We start from the raw sequence: 25,803 nt of genomic DNA, 5'->3' as shown, positions 1-25,803 counted from the left end.
TCTGTATCAAATGCTATCTAAGTCTACGGAAGTGCTATCTAAGGGGGTAGGGTAAGTGCTATGGGCCATGATGGAGTCTGAAAAGGTGGGTTTCTACGGCGGAAGATTGAGTTGACCCTGGACCCCGGAGCATTTAGGTGGACCTCAGCTCAGTTAGCTCAGTTAGCCCTTGGAGCATAAGGCATATAAAGTTTTCACATGGAGAGTATACGTGCATTTATACCCTCTGGCAAGAGGGCACGTACTGTGTCATGGCACAAAAGGCCCATTCATAGTCGAATGGAACTGTGTGCCTGTGGTTTATATGCTGGTAGAATCTAAAGCAGCATCATCAAATATTTGCAAGAAAAAGAAAATGGGTCAAAATGGTCAGATTGTTTTACAGCCCAAATCGTCTTACATTGGCCTTCATTGAGTTGAGTGATTGACAGCTGACATGACAAGCCTCTGTTACAGGTCTCAGGGCTGCTGAGTACCTCATTAACAAAACTGAACCTGAATAAACGGGGATAATGACGGAGCAATGAAAAGATTTGACGTGTTGCTTTTATTTCCACAATGCAAGCTGCGCTCCTTATATTAGGACACCAGAGAACCTGGGCTAGAACAAACGTTCCGTCCTGTTGTTACACCTGCATGTTACACTTTGCTAGTGCAATTAATTCACAGTATTAAATGTAAACCTTCAAAATGATTCAATAATTTAACACTCTTAAAACACATTAATTTGTGTCACACTCTCCTGGGGGTGCCACACCTCCGTTGATTTACTCAACATTGGGGCTAATATTTGTCAGCCCCAGAGCCTATAGAAGCCTTTTCTCCATGTCCGTGGTAGAGAAAATAAGTTAAGAGATTGGGGCATATATCATCCAATGGATTAAAATAACAAAAGGAAAGAGACGGGTTTGGGTTTGAAATTCTTGCTTTTTGGGGCAGAGACAGACTGACACCAGATTAAGGGTTGGGAGAGGGTTAAGGTCAGGTTTAGGTGTGCTGGGAGAGGGTGAGGTTGAGGTTAACATATCTTGGCACAGTACCATGGGTGTGTACGTGGGTGTGTATAACAACCATGATGCTTTTATGCAACGATTGGTATGAAAGGATGATTGATGTGGGGATTGTCGGGGATTAATGTGGTTGACAGGCACTGTAGGAGGAGAAGATGAGTTCAGATATGTACCAGTGGCACTGTGCTATTTTGTTTAAAGCTGCATTACACCTCAAGCAGACTGTAATTATGAAACCTTTTAATTCATTGTCTGGTTTGGGTGTTATTTTGTTCATAAAGTGCATGCTATTGATGTATCTGGATCACGGCGCTCTGTGCATACAGAAGTCAGGTGAGGCAATCTCAATGTTGTATCACAGTTTTATTGATACAAACACACTCAGCTTACAAGGCAACGTGGAAACAACGGCCCACGAAGAAATGGAGTCACACAGTTTGAAAGCCCTCTAGAATCAACTTACAACACGGTGAACACAAAAACATTGGTCTCAAACATTGCAATATATTAGGTTCAAGACCCTCCTCCGGAAACAACAGACGACCTCTGCTTGTGTTAGCCAATCAAAACGTTGTATTCACAGGATCTGCCTGTGAAAGATAGCCGGGCCATCTGGCCTGTAGCTGCATGTGGCACAGTGGCACACTTAACTATACGGAGGACTAACTAAATATCTTATACTATAATATACTATATATGGAGTATGCAGAACCTTATTTAACACCTGTAACTATAAGAATGAAATGTCAGAGGGAATGTCAGTGACTTCTTCACTCAGGCTTCTAACTACATGTGAACTATAGGCTGAAATATTATGTGTACAATTATGACATGTGTTAAAGGAGAATTCCAGACTAAAAGGCTTTCTTACCTTTCTTTGTAGTCGTTACGTCCCCACCAAAGAGATCCAGGTGTTTTTTTGTGCAAAAGCTCCTTATTGGCTATTTCCCCTACCATAAGCCCTCAATGAATTGCATTGAATTGAATGGGAATTGAATGGGGTTATGGGGTGTTGTGCTAATTTGCTTATTTCCATCGCTCAAAATTATAAGGTTTTTGTATATAACCTCTCTTCATAATGTAAATAATATCCCAAGCGGCACACTTTACTACTTTTTTCGATGGGAATAAGCAAACTAGCATAACACCCCATAGCCCCATTCAATTCCCATTCAATTCAATGCAATTCATTGAGGGCTTATGGTAGGGGAAATAGCCAATAAGGAGCTTTTGCACAAAAAAACACCTGGACCTCTTTGTTGGGGACGTAACAACTACAAAGAAAGGTAAGAAAGGTAAGAAAGCATTCTAGCATGGAATTCTCCTTTAAGGAATACGCTATCGAAATATACATCAGGCGCTCTCATTATACATCCATCATCATCACATTCTGGCCAATCACTTTGTGTCCTCACTTGGTTTATCCCTTTTACCCCTATGCATTGTTTGGTTTATCCCTTCTACCCCCATGCAGTGATTGGTTTATCCCTGCCCACAGTGCGGCTGTAAACCGTCTTCCTGTACACGACTCCACCAGCATCAGCCTGTTTGTAGAGTGGTTCCCACTGTAAACGCATGCACGGACGCATGCATGCACGCACGCACGCTCTCTCTCACACACACACACAGCCTTGCCAAGGGATCAATACGGTCGTTTATTTGATCAGTAATTGTCTTGTAATGTTCATTGTTTTTTTGTGTATTTGTATTGTCATTTGTGTGTAAAAAAGGATAAGAAATACATTGTTGGAAAAAACAATACGTCGTTTATTGACCAATGATGTAATGACTTGACGCGACGTGAGTTATAACAATTTGGAATTACAGTACTATGCAGTGTTGTTTTTGGCAGGCATTTTTTAGATTTAGTCAGTCTTAGTCTTTTGGAAAAATGCTTAATTAGTCTTAGTCAGTCTTAGTCATTTGAAAAAATGCTTAATTAGTCTTAGTCAGTCTTTTTTTTCAGTCATTTCTATCCTTGATAGTTTTAGTCGACGGAAACTCCTAAGGGTTTTAGTCAGTTTTAGTCATTTTAGTAAAAGGTTTTAGTCCAGTTTGTCAAAAAATAAAAAGTCTTTAAATAAAATGTCTATAGCGTACAGGTATTAATTAGAGCTGGGACTCTATTAAAAAAAAAAAATCTAATGAATCAGAGGCTTTGTAGTTAATCTCGATTAATCACATTTTAATCGCATATCATTATTTGACCCAAGAACTGTGAGAGAGACATTTTTTAATGGATTTTGGTATACTAGTGAATCAATGAATAGTGAATACATAAGTTTAAGCAATAAACATTGTTTTTGTAGTAATAATATCTCAAATTTTATTTATATACAGCTTTTCTGAGTACCCAAAAATGCTTTACAAGGGGGACATGAATCAAAAACAACTTTATTAAAGGAAAAACACTAAGTAAATAAAAATAAATAGCTGGGGAAAGTAATATTGAAGGTTTGGATGGTGGGGGCATGTCTCTGAGAGTTTTGGGGAATGCATCCTACAGGGTTTGGGGGGGGGGGCTTCAATTGGTGCAGCAAATATGTGACATGACCATAAGAAAACGCCTCTGTGTTTCTTCCGTGGACATACAGTAACAGCCATAGTAGATTTTACATTTTATTTGGCCATAACCGTTTAGTTAGAAACCATGTCATCTGGTCGGGTACTTGAACTGCTACTGGGAGTTGGAATAACGTTAGCTCTGATCCATAGTGTTAGAAGGAGGAAAGTAGGCTTTCACATCTTTTTTATGTTAAAAACGAGGGGCTGCCTGCACAGCTTCCGCGGGTGTGAGTGAGGGGAAAGGATCAAATTAAGTACCATAGAACTCATGAGTCCTAACTACACTATGGACCAGAGCTACTGTTGTTGATTGACGTTAGCTTCCAGGCTAGGCTCGGTGCAACATGTTTCGCATTGAGCCGACACTGGAGGCTTGACGAGGTGCGGTGATATGTGAATTATTTATTGAATAATTGCACACAACTGTGCTGTAATCCACGCTATCATCGGATAGCCTTTTAAATCCTATTTCCAATCCACGGGGACAAGCAAAGTGATCATAGCGGTGCCGGCTTCCCCCAGTCTGGTGGTGGTCTGAAGAGGACACGCACACGGAGTCGAAATGGGACGGTGTGTGTGTGTGTGTGTGTGTGTGTGTGTGTGTGTGCATGCATGCAGATGTGCGTGACCAACTAGGAAAGGAGACTGGAGAGGAGGATAGCGGCGAGTGCAGTGACATTATTGGCGGAACATTTTCATGCATTTAAAACTTTGTTCGTCAAAATCCACTAACATTTTCGTGTAGCCTCGTCTTGTCAACAATAACGCACACACGTCTCGTCATCGTCATCAAACAGAGCTACGGTATTTAGCTCGTCAGCGTCAGTCTTGTCCCGAAATATTTTAGGGTCGTTCGTTTTAGTCCGTCTTAGTCCTGGAAAAAGGGGCGTTGACGTCGTCATTTACGTTATCGTCAGTCCTGACGAAAACAACACTGGTACTATGACCATAGAGTAATACAAGGATAGAGACCGAACCATCGCTATGGGGTACACACGCACACACAAAGCTGGGCATAGGAACATTAACCCATTCAGGACGTGAACCCCTTTGTGTTTTAAGCATTGTTATACTTTAGCTATTGAAAGATATAATATCTACAAGCTTGTAGATCTGATATTTGTGAAAATGTGCCTCAAAGATATCCCTGGAACAACATAATTTCAGATGGGGATCGGTGGCCAATTACATATAATTTGTGGGGTCCTTGACATGAAATAGCTTCAGAACCACTGACCTAGAAACGGTTACACACCGGCATTCCGACGCATCCCCGTTCCGACTCCTCCCCATTTCGACACCCCCCCATTCCGACGCACCCCCATTTAGACACCCCCCCATTCCGACGCACCCCCCCCCCCCCCCCATTCCGACGCACCCCCATTCCGACCCAACACACAACCCCGCCTCCCCCAGCCCCCACCATGAAGCACCCCACAGTGGCCCACACACCATCCGAAACGGCGTCCGAAACGTAGGCTACACAATCACCCCCCTTCAACGCACAGACAAAGGCGCACGTGTGTGTGTGTGTGTGTGTGTGTGTGTGTGTGTGTGTGTGTGTGTGTGTGTGTGTGTGTGTGTGTGTGTGTGTGTGTGTGCGTGCGTGTGTGTGTGTGTGCGCGCGCGCACGCGTGCCAATTCTCATCTTTGTCGAAGCATAGGCCTATTCATCTGTCATTAATCCGACCATTTTATTACATTAAACAAAGATCTGTCTCGGCTGATGATCTGTCCATGAAAGCAAACGGCACGGTCAGGATGACATGTGACATGATCGCACGAGAGAGAAAATAATAATAATTGACTGCATACGGTAGGCTATAATGAGTCCAGGCGTCCAGCACGCAGGACACCCGCACCCTCCGTTCACTCCATTTGCTCGTGCGTACGTGTGTGCGTGACGTGTGTGCGTGTCGTGTGTGTGTCAAAGTCAGATTTATTTTTTTAAATACAGGTCATATTTCTATCCTTTTATTAAATACAAATAAACTTATACATGATGTACATCTGTCTCGCCTGTTATTCTTGCTTTGTCTGCCATCTGGAATAGAGAGATTCCGTTTTTTTCGGAACCGGTGGGGAATGTATATGTAAAGGGAGGCTGCCTTGCGCACAGCGAGAGAGCGAGAGCGAGAGAGAGAGAGAGCGAGAGAGAGAGAGAGAGAGAGAGAGAGAGAGATGAATAATTCCGGGAAAGTGCCTTCTTTATATGATTGATACTTTGATAGGACAGCCCACTTAATTTCATATATTCCCACTGTAGGCTGCATGTCAATTTTTATCTTTGAACAGTGTATAGGCTCTATCGTTTAATGTTTAATTTTTTTTTTTTGCTTAGCAAAACTGAACTTGTATGCATATATATATGCAACTACATGCTGGACATATCTGTTGCGTGTGTGACTGTGTGTGTGTGTGTGTGTGTGTGTGTGTGTGTGTGTGTGTGTGTGTGTGTCCAATTCTTGTGCCCACGTAACCACGTTATTGCAACATAGGTAGGCCTGTAACGGACCCACAGGGAGGTTTCCATGGTCAATTTGTGTTTTCTTTGAGCTTTTATTTTGACGTGTTTTCCTGCCCCAAGTCAGTTCTCCAGGGTTTTCATTGTAAGGGTTTCCTGCCCACAGGGCCAAATCAGTTTAATTGCAATGATCAAGTTCACCTGTGACTGTGAGGACAACGCCCAGGATGGAGGATGGGGCTGCAGATAGCAGCACTTGATAAATGCCACCAGCCAACCTCAGTGGTAAGAGGTTTGAGGAACAGATACTGCCATGAGAAGGAATGGCAACACATGGAGAAGTTTGTCAAGGAAGGAACTAAGGACGGATGGCCAAAAGAGCCCTGGAACAAACTGCACATGCCACTTTATTAGCGCCTTCATGGCTGGAAGGGGAACAAGGTTAATACCTTTATTTGTCATATCTTGTATTTTCACTGCTTATGAATTTGATGGGCTTATTGTTGTTTGTCATGGTTGATACAAAGGGGTTTTTTGAGTTATGTTTCACAGTCAATTCAATTCAATTTTATGATAGTGTCAAATCACAACAAGTTGTCTCAAGACACTTTACAACCAACAAAGATCCACCCAGAGCAAGCAATATTGCGAATTTGTTGACAGTAAAAGGTAAACCGTGATTAACATTGATTATGGGTTAATGTGAACATTTATGCTGTTTGTTTAGGTTTACTATATGCATATATGTCTCAACCTTTGCTGTGTTTGTTTATGGATTTATTGATTTACTTATGTTATGTATATTTATCTTTTCTCATTTTCTACTGTGAATTTTGAAATAATGTATCAGTCAAAATCATCAGTCAGTCTTCAACCTTATTGGCCAGCTGGGTTCGCTACAAGGCCTTAGTAAATTTGACTTGCGCACCAGAAGGGAAACGAAGAAAAGGATGACCAAAGACGGCGAAAAGTGGAAGCGCTCTGTGAAGTCCTATATGTGCCACACTGTAGGCCTTTGTTTCATTATGCAGCATAAGCCTCTAAGGTGTATCAGCGATACAAAATCTTTAACGATTTTGTATCGCTGATACTGATAGTTTACACCTTAGAGAGGCTACGTTGCAACAGGCATAAGGCCGCGCGGCACTCAACACAGTTGACAGTTCAGCACCACGGACAGTTCCTGATCACAGATAGACCGCTCATCAGATAGACCGTTAATTAAAATTGGTTTTACATGTTGCAAATAAAGAATTCCATTTGCCACGGCCAATGAGTTAGGGGCGTCATCCAATTAATTGGAAATGGAAACAGGTGATAATCAAGTTAGTCTATAAATTAGGTCCCACCGGAATTAAAAATTCTCTTCCAAAAAAAGTCAAGCCATGGCAGCACCATATGTCCAGATCGCCAACAGTCGCGGAGGGAAGGCCCTCATTGTGGAACATTTTAGATATGTTCGTAATAAAACGAAGCCAGATAAAATTTATTGGCGATGTGCCCACCGCGGGTGCGGTGTTTTCATGCACACGGGGTGGCTGGATCTCGAGGCAGATGATCCAGCCATCGTCGTGCTGAGGCCTCCAGGAGACCATGCCCACCCGCCGGAGGATGACCTCGTGGCCACCACAGCTCTAATTGAGCAAATGCTTGACCAGGTTTGTTAGGTTCTTATGATTCTTGATAAAAGTATTTTATTAATTTGATGTATTACCATTATTACGTGTTTGTTCTTGCTTACTGTGAGTAAATGCCTAAATTCTAAATTGCAGGTCGCTGCGGATCCCACCCTGCCCGTCAAGCGGGTCTATGACCACGTGGTGGCTCAAACCGCAGCAGCAGCACGGCACCACATCCCTCCCTTCCATGCCGTGAAGAGCAGGCTGGAGAGACGGCGGGCGGGCCTGATGCCTCCCATCCCGCAAAACCTGCAGGAGGTCGCCGTGAACGGCGAGTGGGCCCAGACCTGGGGAGGGGACGAGTTCCTCACGAGGCACAACCTCCAGCACGGGTTGCTCATTTTTGGGACGGATGACAATGTGTCCAAACTCGGCCAGTGTGACCAGGTTAGAATCCCTCTCCCACATAATTAATTTAAATAATGTAATATTATCAATGCTTGAAAAGGTGCTGTGGTCAAAATGTTGAATAATGGGTATGCACATAATATATACTAACTTCTATCAGTAGTTCCATGGATAAAATCATAAAATTATCATTTTATTTTAGATCTACATGGACGGGACATTCAGGACCTGCCCACGGCCCTATTATCAGTTTGTGACCATCCACGGCCTATACCTGGGCCGGGTGGTCCCACTGATTTTCACTCTGATGAGTGGCAAGACGGAGGACATGTACCGCGCTGTCCTCCGTCATGTTCAGAGGAGGGTCCAGCGGGTCACACAACAACAGTAAGTGTGTGTGTGTGTGTGTGTGTGTGTGTGTGTGTGTGTGTGTGTGTGTGTGTGTGTGTGTGTGTGTGTGTGTGTGTGTGTGTGTGTGTGTGTGTGACACGTTACATGCATGTGTGTATAGGCTAATCTTTTCCCCCCTTCTTTCAAATGTGCCCTGCGTCCACCCCTCCATTCATACATCTACAAGATGGAGTCCAGTCACTGTCCTGATGGACTATGAGATGGGCCTAATGAACGCGTTCCGGGCGGAGCTGCCACAGACCCAGATAACGGGGTGCTTTTTCCACCTCTGCCAGAGCCTCTGGCGAAAAATCCAGGAACTTGGATTGGCAGGTGAGTGATGGTTTATTATTTTTTTCTTTAATACAAACATTATATTACTATTGATTGTTGAGTGCTCATGAAATTAGTAGTATAGATCGATTTTAGTAAGTTAACTTACTTCTTCACTCAACTTTTGCAGGTCCATACAGGGGAGACAGGCGCCTGAAAAAGTGGCTCAGGAAGGCCATGGCCACAGGCTACCTACCGGCAAACCATCTGAGGCGCGCCTTCAGAACCTTTTGCACCAGCAGAGAGACGCGCCATCTGCTCCGTCGCTACCCTGCATTACGTGGCTTCATTGATTATATGGAAGCCACGTATGTAGGGGAGCAAGCGTTGTTCCCTCCCAGGATCTGGAGCGTGTTTCTGCGTCGAGGTGACAACCGCAGCAACAATGCGGTGGAGGGTATAACTTTTTTTTTTTACATTATTAGTATTAGTATAGTATTATTATGCTATTAATATTATTATTACATTTGTTCATTGTTTTTATTTATTTTATTGTTTTCTCATTCCAAATCTTGCTTCAATATCACTATAGCAAGCGAATGCAATGTCAATGGGCAATGTGCTATGTGTGCTGCATGTATCCTGTAGTTCTTAATTCTTATAAATATGATTGTTTTAGGTTGGCATCACAGATGGAACGCGCGGGTTGACAGGCGCCACCCTTCCATCTGGGTCTTCATTCGCCGCATGAAGGACGAACAGAGGATGGTGGAGACCATGTGCGCCATCGCCGAACGCGGGTCTCCACCACCCCAGCAGCGGAGGAAATGGCGAAAGCTGGAAAGAAGGTTTGAGAGTTTCTTTACTAATTCATTAATAAACGGTTTTAAGCATGGGGTCCAGGGGAGGAGGTGGAGGCTTTGGCCTATATGTTAGCTTAATTGGTCATGCGTTCATCTAACATGGGTTTTATCTGAGTTGTTTAGCCTTTTACATGGGGTTTGCACTATTATTTATTGTGTATTGTGGAGCACCCCCAACATACGTTTTTCACAATGCATGTACTTGTCTGTGTGACAATAAACATAGTAGCCTAATGACTAATATTAATTATCTAATGCTTTTCTCCAACAGGATTCGGAGACTCGTTCGCCAGTTCCGCCATGGACCACGAACCCTGGAGCAGTACTGGGATGCGGTGCAGTACTGCGTCCACAATTTTTTGTAGATCTGCTCTGGGTGAGTTTACAAATTAATGTATATATTTAATTTGGAAATGTAGTCCATCATGTCCATGCACGTTGTATTCCACAGTGTGCCCGCGTGGAGAAAAAGAAAGTTTTGCACTTTGGGACTCAAATAATGTTTGATTACGCAAAGTTTAATTATACTCTCACACATGGTTCATCTCTGCAGAATAGCCATAGCCTATAGTTAATTGCCTGTCTCAAGCCATTTTATAACTTGACTCTGCCAGATTGCGGCACTTTAGTTTATGGTGTCGTTCACATGCAGTTAACAGTTTTGTATTGAGTTGTGCTTCATGAAATGTACTAATTCTCCAATCTGTTTATAAATTAATCAATCAATCAACAATTCTCTGCCTGCTGCTCAACCAAGTTTAGCACGCGTTTTTTAAACTTGATCTTGAATTCTGCATGTCTGTTATAGTCTGCCTGTTTTTGGACCTCTGCCATACCTAAGTTATTATCTTCCTAACGCCTTCTTTACTTCTGTATGTTTGGACAGAACCTTAACGAACATGGACCGGACCCACCGACAAACGGCTTTGATTATCCCCTATTGGACTCGACGATTTACCGACTGCCTCCCCGGAACCCTGACCCACGCTATCCTCTCCGACGACGTCTCTGCCTGGTCCCTTTGCTTGGGGGGGGGGGGGGGGGGGGGGGGGGGGGGGGTGAGGCGGCCTCACCCCCCCCCCCCCCCCCCCACCCTAAGCTTGTCAATAAACACTGTCAAAACCAGTTACCTGTCTGCCTGCTTTTGAGTCCAATCTGTAAATTAATTTGGTGTCTGACAAACTGTATTTCTTGAAGTGGTTCTGAAGGTATATAGGTATATGGTGTCCGCTGTCATCAATGTGTACTTGTGTGTACAATGTGTGTTTTGATCTTTATTAACCTATAGGCTACTGAATGTCAGTCTCCAGGTTTTCTTCAGATTGTGTACATTGCATGATTTACTAATTATGACACATGTAGGCCTATACTGCACATTATGAAATCCACTTATGTTGAGATTCCTCTCTGAGCAGCTTTAAGCTGCATGGCTGTTGGTTTGTTCGTTCCTGCCAAGTAACGAATTTTGCTTATTCATACAGTACCCTCTACAAGCCAGCACATTTTAATGTTGTAAGTTAACATGCTGGAAAAAATAACAGATTTACAAGCTATCGACACATAGGCCTACACTATATGTACAGATTAGAATGTTTTTAGTATGCGCCGCCGCGCAAAGTTATGCCGTATATGCATTGCAGAATGCAGCTATAGGCTACATTCACGTCTTGTGGTCTGCACCTGGGTGGATATATAAGCGTTGTTCAAAAACGTTTGTATGGTTGTCGACAAGTCCTGCAAAGGAGCGATGCACTTCACTATTCTACCACAGTGGGCTATGCAATAGGCCTAAGTCTCTCTCTAGTCATGTCATGGGCTTTAAAGCGAGCTGGGCAGTGCGTGTCTGTGATCTGTGAGAGTGAGAGAGAGTTTCCATTAGAATCAGTCCTAAATAAAAGACCGGGTTCGGTGTGTGTTTGTGTGTGTGTGTGTGTGTGTGTGTGTGGTTTGGCACAAATTGGCAGTGAAGTAATTTTCCATAGAAATAGCATATTCTGTCAGTATCGATCAATTTGTTCACATATATTTGGTTCAAAGTCTGTGTGAACTAAACAGACCAAAATGCAACATATTTAAACATTTTGGTCTCTGATCCGGACCTTCTAAGCAAACTTTTGGGTGTGGAAGATAGGCTTAAGGCTGCGCATATTAGATACTATAGGCCTACTCACAAGGAAGATAACATGAAAATAGAAGATTGAAAATAACAATAACAAGAATCATAGCCTAGGCCTATATAACAACTAATATTATACAAATAATAATAAGATGACAACAATGATGATAATGATAATGTTTATAATACAATATATGTGACAAGCATTATATTATTGCGTTTTAATATTCCCACTGGGCAACACGACTATGCAGCATGCAGGCTATATAATATCTTCTCGATCATTGAAGAAGACTCGCTGTCCGGCAATCATACTCTGTCATCAGTATAATAATAATAATAATAATAATAACAGAGATAGAGTCTGTCTGTCAGACAGACATCTCGACCGTACGTACACGCGCACGCACGCAGTGTGGTGGCGGGGTAATAATAATAAAAAGAATAGAGTCTGTCTGTCCGTCAGACAGACATCTCGACCGTACACGCACATGCACGCAGTGGGGTGGTGGGGGGGGCTGGATTGATGTACGTATAGGAGGCGGGGGGGGGGGGGGGGGTCGGAGTGGCGGGGTCTTTCCCAAAGTGGAGAAACCCCGCCATTCCGATCAATAGGGTTCGGAATAGCGATGTGTTTAATCGTCGGAGTGGCGGGGTCTTTCCCAAAGGGGAGAAACCCCGCCATTCCGATCAATAGAAGTCAATGATCGGAATGGCGATGCGTCGGAATGCCGCTCTGTTCCCCTAGAAACATAGGGTTTGTGGATTTGGAAGACTTTTTTCTTTCAAGAATCAACCTCAGCCAGGTCTAAATGGGTTTTAAATAAAAATTACACTTCTTGGAAATAAACAAAGAAAAAAAAGGACTAACTATGAATAGAATGCAAGTAGTTGACTTCAGTAATAAAAACCGGTCATCAAAAAAATGCAATTAATATGTAAATTTGTCACTGTCTTGCAGAAACCTTATATCCATTTGTCATCTATTTTAACCACATGAATCCTAGCTAGCTCATTTGTCAAAATGACCCATCACAATCTCTCAACAAGTAGCATTGACACATTGAGGTTGTAGATTTATTTTAAGTGAAAATAGGGAAACAAGTTTAGACCCCTGTGGGGCCACAGTCATCTGAAGTATAGTGTTTAAGTGGTTAAAATAAATTCACGTTCCATCTAAAAAAGGGCTACCTGGTTGTTAAATGATAAATTATTTAAAAAAGCTTGTAACTAAATAACTACTTTTTGGATCCATTGGACCTTTTTTCTTTTTTTTCATTGCTGGGATTAAATGCGAGCATATTCAACTCAAGAGATGTAATTATGTAGCCTTTCTGAAAGAATGTGTAAACAATGTATTAGTACTGTACCCTGTCAGGAAGAAAAAGTGGACTATATTCATGTTGTCCAAACCATGTATGTGTATGAATGTCTTCAGCAATGATCAATAAATGCAGGCATATCTACAGTCATCAATTTTCTTCATCATTTATTAAACTGCATACCGGTATATACAATCAGTTTTCAGCAGCTCTGACATTGATTTATATTGAGAACATTTACTAAACATTTTTTGTGTCAATAGTCACTGGGCATCTCAGAAACATCAAATTAAAGCAGATAATAAACTATACAAATAATCTATACAAATAAGTGAGGGAAACTTTATATACACTAACCATCAGAGTCATAGTTGTAGTCAAGCATCTCAGGAACATCATCGGCACTGTCAAAGTAACCCATAAAATCGAGATCAGGCTCAAAAATACTCTCCTCCTGGACACTGACCAGATCTTCCCCCCGAACCCTCCAAACTGGGGTCCCACAGGGATCTGTCCTCTCCTTTTCTCACTGTACACTAAATCCCTTGGCACTATCATCTCTGCTCACAATATATCCTATCACTGCTACGCCGATGACACACAACTGTTTCTATCCTTCCCCCCCTCTGCCACTCAGGTGGAAGAGCGCATCACTGCATGCCTGGCTGACATCTCACAGTGGATGTCCTCCAATCACCTCAAGCTGAACCCAGACAAGACTGAGCTTCTCTTCTTCCCAGCTAAGTCCTGCCCTATGCGGGAGCTAACTATCTCCGTAGACAACGCCCTGGTAACGTCTGTCCAAACAGCCAGGAACCTCGGTGTTGTCCTGGACAGTCAGCTCTCGTTCAAAGCTCACATCACAGCTGTCACTCGATCCTGTAGGTTCACACTCTATAATATACGACGAATTAGACCGTTCCTCACCCAGGAATCAGCCCAGCTCCTAATCCAGACAACAGTCTTGTCAAAACTCGACTATTGTAACTCCCTTCTTACTGGCCTACCAGCATGTGCACTTAAGCCTCTCCAGCTGATCCAAAATGCCGCAGCTCGCTTGGTCTTCAACCAGCCAAAATTCTCACATGTCTCCCCCCTGCTCCGCTCCCTCCACTGGCTCCCGGTCGCTGCCCGCACAGAATACAAAACTCTGATGCTGGCATTCAAGGCAATCAAAGGTATGGCTCCCCCATATCTTGCAAGTATGATTGAACCCTACAAACCCTCCCTCGCACTCAGATCAGCCAACGCAGGGAAGCTGGAAGTACCCTCACTAAAAACGCTGGGACAACGCTCCACACGTCCCAAACTCTTCTCCCTTCTGGCTCCAAAACTGTGGAATGCACTTCCCATTGCAGTCAGAACTGCAGCATCACTCCCAATCTTCCGCCGTAGTCTGAAAACCCACCTTTTTAGACTTTTTAGATAGCATTTCTGTAGACTTAGATAGCATCTGATACAGACTTATAGCATGTTATGTAGACGGCACTATAATTGCATTGTATATAGTCATAGCACGCCATAGTACAGATGTATAGCATAGTAGTATATTTATAGCTTACGCATGTTTTATGATAAATGCTTTTTGTGATGTATTTCCATGCTTTTGTTCTTGCTTATTGTAAGTCGCTCTGGATTAAGAGCGTCTGCTAAATGCCTAAATTGTAAATTGTAAATCTATGTCTATGGCACCAAAAACATCAGCAATTATCTCTAATATCGCTTCGGCATGCTGCAATTTAAAAACTGGAAGGTTGTCCTTTATGTACTCAATATCAAAGATATACGGACATTGTTCTAAGACATCCTCTATCAGTTCTTTACTGAAACCAGTGCATGCTGCTTTGTCAGTGTACAGACTTGTGTCTTTGACTAGTGATGACATGAAGTCCTCTAACAAGTCCCTGATCAAGGTTTTTTCAGCTGGCTCTACCCGTCTACTCTTTGTAGGAGTGGCAATTACTTGTACAGGTGTTTCATAGATAGGCTGAGGCACTGGACATTCCCCTGAGGTACAGTTACAAGTAGCATGACAATGTGTACAACACATATGGCCAGGCTCAATGTTGGTTGCAATTGTTTTCAAAGTAGCCATACAGTGCTTTACGAATACATTGATCACGTTTTAAATTAACAATTTCTCTGACCGATTGGTCAACATGAACGTGCTGCTTGGTACAGTAAAGTACTGCATGTGCATTACAAACATTTCTGCCTGCTCTACCTATTTGCTGGACCAGATCTTCAGCATCTTCTGGGGCACCAAACATCACAACAGGTGAAATATTGGGGAAGTTCAAACCCATTCCTAATGAAGTTGTGGCAACAACAACTCTACAGTTCCCGTCACCATTCAAAGATGATAACACTCTTTTTTTTGTTTTCTTCCGGTGTATTAGTGTGGAATATTTCAGGTATAAGGTTATCTGGCTGTTTGTCTTTGTCAACCCAAGCATTGTCTCCGAGCTCTTTTCTGAGGTAACCATAAACTTTACCAATGGCTTTCAGTGTCCGGCAGTAAATAATGATTGGTGACATCGACTGTCCTTTATCCAACACCTCCTTTACCACCCAATGAAGGCACATAAGGTTCGTTTTTGCTGGCACACGAGACAGTCCTAGTCTGATATTTGGCCGATTTGGGCTAACAGCCACTTCTTTTACTCCTGTCATGTTGAGTTTCTCTCTGACGTGACGCCAGAAATCAGTGGTTCCCAAACTATGGTTTGTGACCCCAGGGGGGTTCCCAAACTATTTTTAGGGTCCCCAGGTGATTAGCTGACAGTGGCCTTTTGGATAGAGTGTCCGCCCTGAACATGGGAGGTCGGGGGTTCGATCCCCAGCCGGGTCATACCAAAGACTGTAAAAATGGGAACCAATGCCTCCCTGCTCTGCTTGGTACTCAGCATCAAAGGGTTGGATTGGGGGGTCAAATCTACTAATCAAATGATTCCCGAGCGTGGCACGGAGCTCACCGCTCCTTGGCTGCGGCTCACCGCTCCAAGAGATGGGTCAAATGCGGAAAACAAATTTCACTACGGTAACGTGTGTGACAAATCGTTCAACTTTGATTTAGCTTAATGTGAAACATTGTTTTGTCACTCAACAGTTGGCCTCGGTACCCAGGCTTTTATTTCCATTTGCTACGGCTAAAAATACTCAACAGTAAACAAAGCAACATACAGTATAAGTGTACAGGATATATCTGCACATTTCTAAAGTAACACTTTATGGAATTTTAATACCTTTTTATTAGCATATTAGCCTAATATTACATAAGGAGGCAAACATTGTGAAAATACGCTATCGACAAGCTCAAAAGCTTGTAGATCTGCTATTTTCAGTAGGGGAGACGGGGGTAATGTGAGACACTGGGTAATGTGAGACACCCCCTGTATCACATGACCACAAGACATTTGTGTCATGTGACCATTATATGTTGAAGCCCCTCCCATTTCCTACCTGCCATGGAGGAGAGGACCTTATTGTGCTGTGGTATGTTTTTTTCACAAAAATATGTTTTTTGCATGTAAAAGTTAATTTTCTTGTCGTCAACATAATCAGCTGTTGTGTCAAAGCAAATTAATTCAGGTAGAAAAACTTAAATCATACACGTTGATGAACTACCATCATATACATCCATGAGATTGCTGCTAGCTGAAGATTAGCCTGTATTGCTAAAAGAGGTCCTGTTTACCAAAATGTGGGTGTGGGGTAAAGTGAGACAAATGCTCTGGGGTAAAGCGAGACACTGTCTCACATTACCCCACCATGAGGCACAAGTTAAGTTCAGTTTTAAACATATTTTAATCTAATATTACATTGCATATGTTTTATTTTCTATGTCATAAACATTGTAGAAAATGCCAAGATACACCAGAAAGACAACCTGGGGTGGAACCGCCCTTGTAGAGATGGAGAAGGCAGCCGCTGAGAGCAAGGCAGAAAAGAGGATAATTCACCAGAAATATATGCACAATTGCACAAATTATCAGAAGAATCCTGGGAAACACGAAAGCATGGGAGAGACCCACATTTGCTATAAAGGAAAACGATGTGGCACAACCTAAACAGCGTGGAGGAACCACACAGAGAGAGCAAATCCTCACCTTTAGAAACCAGTGACTTCCAGGAAAGTCTGGATGGCAACCGAGGAAGGTCAGTGACGCTGGAGAGACAGCTGACCTCCAGGAAAGACTGGCGGGGTAACAGGGGCCAGCAACCCCTGTCGCAGCACTCGCAAGAGGGCACCAAGCAAGCTACAGAACGTACAAATAAGCAATACCCCCAGAGTCTCCCGAGAGGAGGGGAGGAAGGGAGACTCGATAGGACAGATTCAACGACAACAACAATGCCAGTGACACCGACTCAGAGAAGGCTTCTTTGACTCAAATACACCAGAGTAAGGCTAAGTGTGGACACTGGACAAGGATGGACACATGCACACCGCACAGACGAACAGTCTGGTGAGATGTAGGAGAACCCTAGGCATGAGGCAAACCATAGTCCTAGAGACCTCAGTGCCTGCAGTCCCCCAAGAACACACAAGGCCGAGGGAGCCTCCTGTTGGTTCAGGCATGACAGAAAGGACAGTGGGCGGATCTTCGGGGGGTTCCCTGGGCGAGCTGGTCGCTGGGGTGTGGTCAGCACTGGTTTGCTGCACCTGGCCAGCAGGTCACTGCGTTCCCTGTTGGCCGGGTGTGGCCAATGCTATAGCTGGTTTCACCTCGGTGATGGCTGTGCCCGGGGCGCCCCTCCACAGATTTGTCTATAGCTGGGGGCCTGGAGGAGAGGGGCAGTGACTTGGCCAAATCACTGCTGACCCGCCAACTGGAGAGTGTAGTTGTTGAGGGTTGAAACACTCTAAGACGTTTGGAGACCACCTGATAACCTCTCTTCCAGGCCAAGGCTTCATCCATTAGAAATTGATTATAATCACATCGTTGATGTATTTACAAACTGTAACCTTCAGGGCTGGAATGTAGAGTAGACCTAGTTGTAGCTGTAGCTGTTCTAGCTGGTTCTGATGGTGCTGAGCCCCTACTAGCCTGCTCTAAGGGTCAAGTGTTCCGAACCCAATTGCTGTCTAAAGTGACACAGATACATTCCCGGTCTTAATGGGTTAAATGGGGGGAAACTTCGACCGAGAGAAACGTTTATCTCTTTTAGCAAGTGTTGCTTTTTGTAGAGATGTGAATTGTGTGCGTGTGTGTTGTGTTCTAATCATTTGAATGTTAATTAAAACATTTTGAATTACAGAATGTTGTCTTTGATTCTGTTCAGACTTACTTTCAAGTGTTTAGAAAGAAAATGTGGTTAATGACCAATTCCCATGATTCTGTTACTAGTCTGACATTAGTTTTGGAATGTGTGGTTGTCAAGCTAGCTGTCAGTGTTCTAACTGTTAAAACAAGTGTTTTTATGGTAGTTTTAAAGTGAAAAGAATAAGTGGTTCACTTTACCCCATTGATTTTGATGGTCTGTCTCACTTTACCCCAGCCCTGGGGTAAAGTGAGACACCTGACCACTTTTTTTAAAACAATCATATGTTCACTGCCCTTTGTCTTGGATTCATTCTAATCATTTCCATTTTTAGGAAACATCCCAAATGAATGGGAAATATGTTAATTTGACTGATATATCATTTTAGCTCGCCTACAGGGGAGCAAATGTAAAAAGTGTCTCACATTACCCCCGTCTCCCCTATACAGACCGGACAATAGCTGCTGCTTCTTAACAGACAATACATGAGAATATAAACAGTATTATTTGTTCCATTATATATAGGGCAGGCCATGTAATCTAACAAATGAGTTGACATTGAGTAGGTAGTAGCTCTCATCCATAGCCTAAGGATAGAGAAGTCCTTATGGCTATGGACCAGAGCTAGGTAGGTATTCCAGCCCCCCCCAATATACAGTAAGGTGGTGGGGGGGTGGAATACCTACCTAGCTCTGGGGGGTGGGTTAACTTTTTACCTGCTTATATGACGATTTTCTTTTTTTCTATATATAGCTATATAGGTGTTTATTTGTAGGCCATGTCTCTAAATGTTCTGATAAATTGAAAATTGTGTAATGCTTTACCAGTGTGTCGTCCACACTAACAGTTTTTGTATACAAGTCTTGTGCTTTCATGTTGAAATGAATCCATTGTGCAATACTGTTAATAAATACTTCAATCAGATACATCTTAAGGCAGCAGCGACTGAAATACATAGGTATTGATTCTAGAAATGTTTTACATGGCGCAAATAACATGCATTTTAAAACTGCTTTTAATATTTAATAATCATATTGTCTATGTCCCTCAAAGTTATTTCTAATGGTTTGAGCCTCAATCACCACTCTGATATAACCAGGCCTTGTCAATTCTTTCTGGACATTGAAAGCAGTTTTAGCTGCAGTACCACACTGTCCTGAGGTGGAGAGGGTGCTGATATGCAGATTATTTAATATTTGAGTCATTATAATACTCATGCTAGATAAAACCAGGCTTGTTTCCATTCCATGCCAGCTTGGAAAATCAACAATGGTGGACATTGTAAACAAAGTGGAAATGCAAATTTGCAACTGAAGACTGAAGAAAAGGAGGAATTATACAAAGTAGGGTGACATTGATGACATCACGATGAGACCAAAATCAGTCGAGCTGTTTCTGAGAGCAATTTCCATTAAAACACCCATATGATATGAAAGCCTGATTGTTCAAAATTGGTTATTTGTGGGGATAGAAAACACACATTGGAGCCCCAAAAACACAAAAGAAATTAAAAAAGTTTAACATACTTTCTTTGGTAAGAGACCGGAGTACTTCAAGTCTTCCAAAGGCCTCTCTGAAGGCTGGATCTCCATTCTTCCCCTCTCCCCTTTAGCAAATAGACATGCAGACGCAGTAGTTAGATAAATGTGTAAATATTGTGCAATTGATCATCGAAAATTCGAATAGTTAGATTATAAGCCTCCCTCTTTCCTTGACAACATGACAACATGACATAGATGACAAGATATACTATTCACATCAAACGGTTGAAGTCTGGGTGGGGTAACTTTACGTCAAATGGCATACATCAACATACTGCCACTTGGTAAACAAGTGGTCTCTCCGTGAAACAAAAGAATGCTAAACTTCTCCCACACCTACAGACCTGTAGTCAGACAGACTCCATGAGGATTGACTTGGCACAGAAATGTAGTTGACCCAAATTACACATGCATGATATAGTACAGAATTATTGCCCAGAAACGACACTACACTGTAAATGTCCATGTTACTTAATATGTTACGTATGTCATTATGGACTTCGTCCACAACAATACCGAAGAGCTTCTCTTTGTATTTGGCTTCTCTATCTTTCGGTGTTAAGCATGTTCCTCCATTTCTCCTTCAGAATACATGCCTCGGGGGTGCCTAAAACAAGCGAGCATTGCCCGTTTGAAATGTCTGTGTCGTCATGGACACCGAGCTGCATCGCCGTTAATCCAAACCGAGCCGCTTCCTTGATCTGGTCCTCCATTAAAGCGAGCAATGGAGAGATAACGATGAGCAGTTTCTTCCCCAGACCCATCTCCTCCAGAATGAGAGGGACGAGTTGGTAAATGAGAGACTTACCAAACGACGTCGGAAGAATGCAAAAGACATCACTCTTTTCAATGAACGCCTTCAAAGCAGAGTATTGTTCGGTTTTTAAAGTAATTTTCAGGTTTAATCGTTTAAAAACCGCTTTGATAGCAGTGTCCAAATCTACTAAGGGAGCCTCAGCCATTGTTGTTGTGAGAAGTGAACTGGCTGAGCTGTGTCACTCAGATTGATGACGCGCCTTGAAAACGGGCCTCGGCGCTGATTGGTTATTATGGTTATTAGACCCACCTCCAGCCCCTGCGCTCATTGGATGGACTGCTTTTTCGGACGGGATAAACTGCAGACACCAGACCAAAAGAACCAGTGCGCTCAGTCGAGTGGGCGGGGTCTATGGGCTGGAAACCAGGCTACTTCTCTCCTGTATGTATCCTTATGTGTGCTTTCAGAGTCTTATCACGGTTGAGGCTTTGACTACATACCGTGCAAGCAAAGGGCTTTTCACCTGTATGAATCATCATGTGTGTTTTCACATGTCCAGATTGTCTAAAGCTTTTGCTGCAAACTGTACACGCAAAGGGCTTTTCGCCCATATGGATCCTCATGTGTCTTTTCATAATTCCACTGGTGGTGAAGCTCTCATTACATACCGTGCAACAAAAGGGTCTTTCACCCGTGTGACTCATCATGTGTGCTTTCAGAGTTCCAGCTCGGTTAAAGCTTTGACTACAAAATGTACAAGCAAAGGGTCTTTCCCCTGTATGAATCATCATGTGTTTCTTCAATATTCCAGCAGCGTTAAATCTTTGGCTACACACTGTGCAAGCAAAAGGCTTTTCACCCGTATGAATGATCATGTGGTTTTTCAGATGTCCAGATTGTCTAAAGCTCTTGTTACAAACCGTACAAGCGTAGGGCTTCTCTCCCATGTGAATCAGCATGTGCTGCTTCAGTATCGGACTGGTGGTGAACGTTTTGCTGCAAACCGTGCAAGCAAAGGCCTTTTCGTCTGTGTGAATGATCATGTGAGTGTTCATAGGTCCGGCCTTTGTAAAGCTTTTGTTACAAACCGTACAGAAAAAGCCTTTCTTTCGTTTCAGAGTCCTCGCGGACGGCGGCTTTCGCTTCCGCGACTTCGAAGACGACCTTTGTGCCCCTGCGCGTTGCGACTCCAGCGTGTTCGGAACAACGGCCTCCTCCCATTCGTCTCTGTCTTCAGTGTCGGATTCAGACCCGCGTGAAGAAGCCCAGTCATCCATGTCGTCCGTCGTGTCGTCAGAGAGGGGCTGCTCATCACCGGCTGGCTGTGATCCGCGTACCCAGTAATCTATATACGCTTGCGTCTTCATGTGTTCGGTCGAGGTTCCGGCTACAGGCTCCGTCTCTCTCTTTTCATCTTCACTTTTCACCGCTAGTAATGTCGTCGACGACGACCCTGCAGCCTCCTCTGGCCTTTGAAGTAGCTCCTCCTCCTGTTCCTCTTTGTAGAAATTGTGACATAAAAAAAAAGGTTATTGTAAATTCCTTTTATTTTTATTTACGTTTTCTGAGCTGCAATTGCACCCAAAAAAAAAAAACTGAACTTTTAACCGTTTCCCTCCGTAATCGATCCCAATCGACGTGTACAAAGGACGTGTGTGGACATCCTAGCGCATCCTCAATGATACCGGGCGAGAGAAGAATATTCTGAATTTTTTCCTTTTTAATTTTTCAGTTCGCCTCTCGGCTACCGTATGTTAGACTTCATTTCTGCTCCTCATCCGTCTCTTCCTCAAAATATGAACGCTTTTTGTATCATATATCGTATAAATTAAAACGATAGCAATGTTAAGCTAGCAATGTAAAGCAAACTTTTTTTCTGGATTGTTTCCGGGTCGTGGGTTTCAGAGTAAAAGCGGGGCTTTTGTCTTTTCGGCACCCCAGAGCTCCTATTTTGAAGGAATCCCGGCACAGATTGTGTTAACCCATTCTGAACGGGAACCCATTTTGGTGTTAGCATCATGTTATGCTTTAGCTATTGAAAAATAGCAGATCTACAAGCACCGAGTGGCGCGCTACGAGCTTGTAGGTCTGCTATTTTTGAAAAATCGAAGAACGACTGACATTTTTTTTAATCTGATCTCAGGTCAGAATGGGTTAATCAGACCAGTGTGTGTCCAGTGGAAACCTCATATGAATCTGATCTCTTGACGCCGCGACATCGGAAAGGTGTTTTTCAGAAATCGACTTTTGGATTGAAAAACCTTGAAAATTGTTGAAATTTTTTGAAAAATCGAGTTACGGGCACGAGAGTGGGCATACCGCGTTGAGCCGGACCTGCCGAACGCATCGGCGCACCACTCAACCGTGTCAGGCGCACCGTTAGGCGGCTGTCGCGGAATCCGTCGCATCTCGAGAAAATAAACGCAGCACGGATGACGTAAAAATTAATTAAAGTTATGGAATTCTCGTAAAAATTCGCCCATATAAAAAAGTTAGTGTCATAACGATCGGCTCGCCGAGACGAATCCAGAAATGCGAAATTCAACTTGAGGCTCCGGGTTCGAGACAACCACCAACCTTGACTTGAGCGTTGAGACCTCACCGGTGATGCAGCATGCATCACCGGTGATGCATAGTGCAACACATGGGGAACAGACCGACTCGCATGTGGGACTGGGGATTCCCAAGTATTGTGTTGCTCTACTGCTCTCAATGCAGCCATATAAAGATAACCATTACATGTTGAGATGTTGATTTTCGTTTTGTTGAGAAGTGGAGAATTTCACCACACATGATGAAAATCTCAACAAAACGAAAATCAGCTAATAATAGCTTAATAGCTTTGCAAAGTGGGGTTCAGGGACCCCCCCCCCCCCCCCCCCCCCCCCCCCCCAGGTTAATCCATTCTGACCTGAGATCAGATTCTATAAATGTTCTTCTACATCCCGACAGTTTTCTGAAAAAGCTATGTTTCTATGTCAGTCGTTCTTTGATTTTTCCAAAAATAGCAGAACTACAAGCTCGCCACTCGGTGGCGCGCTACGAGCTTGTAGATCTGCTATTTTTCAATAGCTATAAAGTATAACATAATGCTTAGTTGAAAACACCAAAAGGGGTTCCCGCCCCAATGGTTTAACATGGGATCTAAAATAACCACTTTACTGCCTGGGCCGTGGCTCAGCGGTCCAGGCACCTTATTGGCCGGTATAGTCCGAGTTCTGGCAGTGTGGCCGCGGGTTCGACTCCCGATCCCCGACGGCCTTTATACTGCATGTCACCCCCCCCCCCCCCCAATCTCTCTCCCCCATTTCCTGTCAGCCTACTGTCTGTCTCTCTATAAGAAATATAAAATAAAGGCCAATACCGCATTTTTTTTTTTAAATAGCCACTTTAATCCTATATATGTCAGCGATTTTGAAATGGGCTTCAAGCTCACAATGAGTTTGAAGATATATTTTCTAAAAGTTAAAAATATATATATATTTTTTTTTTTGGGAAAGATTTTGTAAATGTTTCATATTAATATACTAATGTCTTTGCCATGAGCATTCTTCAGAGCCACCGGAGTACATTATAATATTGAAAACAATGCTCTGTGTGTCTATCTAATAATACTAATGTCTCATTGTGCACCGTACGTACTGTTCAAAGACGATTGAAATAAAACTTAACCCATTCTGAATGGGAACCCATTTTGGTGTTGGCATCATGTTATGCTTTAGCTATTGAAAAATAGCAGATCTACAAGCTCATAGCGTGAGTGGCGCGCTACGAGCTTGTAGGTCTGCTATTTTTGAAGAATCGAAGAACGACTACTGCAATGCACTCTTTTCAGGACTGCCTAAGAAAACAACTGACAGATTACAACTTGTCCAAAATGCAGCAGCTAGAGTTTTAACTAGAACTAAGATGAGAGAACATATTACTCCAGTTTTGGCATCACTGCACTGGCTTCCGGTTGTTTTTAGGATTGATTTTAAAATTATTTTACTTGTCTATAAAGCTCTCAATGGTCTCGCCCTGGCACTGGCAGTTGACCACAAGTGGCCTTGCCCCTAAAACGATGAAATTCCAGGCCTGCTCTGAAATATATATTCAAAGATTTGCACCACATTTTCACGACTTTTCAGTGGTGCGCTATTAACTTGTAGATCTGCTATTTTTCAATAGCTAAAGTATAACGAAACACTTAAAACACCAAAAGGGGTTCCCGCCCAAATGGGTTAAATGTATCAATTCATTAAATACAAAGGACTTTAATGAACAAGTGGAAACTAGCCCTGAGGGCTGCTTATTCGGGTTGTCCTTTTAGCATTCTTTTTGAATAAATCTGTTCCATTGTGCTTTTTTTGCAATCTCTTAATTCACTCAATCAATAAAAAAAAGTCACACCAGGGGCCACATGAGGGGCTGCAATTGGTTGGAGCAACGGTGTGCCACAGACACAATACTTGTTCTAAAGGTTGGATCACAAGTTCTAGCACTGTTCTAAGACAATGGTAACTGTCTCATCAGCTTCTCATCTGACTTAATCAACAGGCACTCAAGTGACGTGTGAATTCCTCTGATACGTGGGTGGGTGACGTGACATGGTGTCCCTGGCTGTCCTTAGTGTCACTCATGTATAAATAAGAAATATATTTGTCAAAAACCTTCTGAATATTGTGCAGGACATTATGGTCCATGTGAACATATTCAAGATTAAAACATTTCATTCCTCATTTCTTCAGAATTGTCAACCAAACACAGCAAAACTCATATGGTGCGACTGTCCTGGCCTTGTTTCTCAAAGTAGGAACTTAAATAAAACTAAGGAAAAAAATGCTAAAATTCTTTAAAAAAATCCATAAATATAATATAGATGTCTATTTGTGAGCCTAATCTTTTCAAAGTCCAAGCATAATGTTTTCAGTCATTTCTGATCAAAAATATTTTGTCCCCCAAACCAAAATCATATTGTGTGACACCATTTTGGGACATTTCAACAGGCAATTGTTTACACACCCATTGGGATAGAGAGGTACTTCTTCAGTAAGGCTGTTCAGCACTTGCATTACAATAGCATGACAGGTGTCTGTGGTGAATTATCATTTTAACATTTTCATAAAATACGATCTTGTTGGAACGCTGACAAATGCGACTCTTCCAAGTGTCTGTGGGTGTGACACCTTTTTCATTAAAAAAGCTTAAGGTATTAGATTGGTCATAATTAC

Source organism: Protomyctophum parallelum (genome assembly GCF_964188405.1).
Source record: "Protomyctophum parallelum genome assembly, chromosome: 21".
In the NCBI taxonomy this organism is placed as follows: Eukaryota; Metazoa; Chordata; class Actinopteri; order Myctophiformes; family Myctophidae; genus Protomyctophum; species Protomyctophum parallelum.
This window is presented reverse-complemented; position numbering follows the sequence as displayed.